We start from the raw sequence: 1,674 nt of genomic DNA, 5'->3' as shown, positions 1-1,674 counted from the left end.
GGGGGGGGGGACGGGGAGAACTCCCCAAGAGCGGCACAGGCAGGGGAGAGGCAAGCCGGGATTTGGGTTTGAATCCCGGGGCCCCGACCATATAGCCCGACCACGGCCGGCGCCGCGATTGTTGCTCGCTGTGTTGTGGGTCTGGCCGCGCGCATCCTGGTGTCCCCCGCGCGGCGGTAGCAGCAGGGCTGCGCCCGAGGAGAACATTGTTCGCTTGGCGCCAGGTGGGGGGGGGGAGGGAGGGGGGTACGGCCGCGTCTATGGCCCTGGCTGCCTGGGCCCGGGGGAGGAGGGCCTCTTAACAGGGTAACGAGGATCGTCGTGTGGGGCAAGGGACCCTCCTTTTTTTCTTCGCTTTTTGTGACCAGCACACACGCGGGGTGCTCCACTGATATTTAACATTATTATTTCGCGGGTTTTCGCCGGTCTGCGTGGCGGCTTCTCAAGCAGGGGGGTGCCTCTTGTCCTGTTCGCGCCCTCCCTCCGTGGCCCTCACAGTCGGGCGGGGGGGGGGGGGAGGGGGGCTCGGGTTCTGGCCTCCCCTCCTGTCCCCTCCCGTTGGGCGCTTCTCTCCGGCCGCCTGGTGTACCCCGGGCATCGCCGCCCCCCCCCCCTCCAAGCCGCCGGTCGGCGTTCCTCCAGTGAGATCGGCTTAAATTAACCCATGGCCGAGCTGCCAACCCTATGTCAGGTGGCTTCTGGTTCATTTGCAGATGCGTGTGAGAGAAGGCGGGGGGGCCAAGAGAGGAAGACTCGGCTGAGGCGGGCTCTGGGCCGGGGGGGGGGGGGGGGGGGGGGCGGCAACAGAGCGAATCCCATCTGCTGAGTTCATTGTTGCGTCCAGCGCGTGGGGATGCCACTCGGGGGCAAGGGAGGCTACAGAGGGGGGGGGGGGGAGACATTCGCCTCGGCTGAGGCGAGGGAGAATGTCACAGGGAATGCGCCACTATTACGGGGTGGAGGGGCTGGCACTTGATTATTTGTCCAAGGGGGATGAGGGGTCTCTTTTTCCCGACGCTACAGATCACTTGCCGTGGGGTTCTCCTGGCGCCAGTGCGCGGCGAAGGGGCAGGGCGGGGGGGGGGGGATCGCATGCGAGATCCCCTAGCGGGGGCACTGCATGGTAATGTGTTTCTGGAGAGAAGGACTGTGGGGCCGCCCTCCTCCCCCCCCCCCCACCCCACTTTCCCCCTTGCATCCTCGCGTCCAGGTGTCCCCCGCTCGATCTGGCCAGCGGGGCGCGCTTCTAGCTGAATCCAAGCGCCGCCTCTTGGGGACATTTGTCGCGCCCCCGCCCGTGCGCTCTTCGCCCGAGAGTCCAGAATGTGTACTTGGGATCTTGATCCGCCTGCCCCCTCCCGGGCCCGAAGGCAGACCCGGTCGCATGGTCCCCGCCCCCCCCCCCCCCCCCCCCCCCCTCCACATCCTCCAGCGGCGGGCCCATTTCCTCCCGGTGGAAGAAGAACGGTGGGAAAGCGCACTCTTCAAGGTGGGGTTGTCGCCTGTGCTCGTGGGTCCCAGTGAGCGCGCCGGAAGGGGGGGTCCCGTGGGGGTTCCGGGGGCTGGGCTCTGATGCGTGCGCCGGGCCGAGGACCCAGGAGAGAACGGCCTCGCTTCTCCGCTCGCGAGGGGCGGGCGGGGGGCGGGGGGTAGTTGACGCGCCGGCAGGCCGTG

Source organism: Fonticula alba, assembly GCF_000388065.1.
Source record: "Fonticula alba strain ATCC 38817 unplaced genomic scaffold supercont2.3, whole genome shotgun sequence".
Classification (NCBI taxonomy): Eukaryota; order Rotosphaerida; family Fonticulaceae; genus Fonticula; species Fonticula alba.
Note: the sequence above shows the minus strand (reverse complement) of the source record.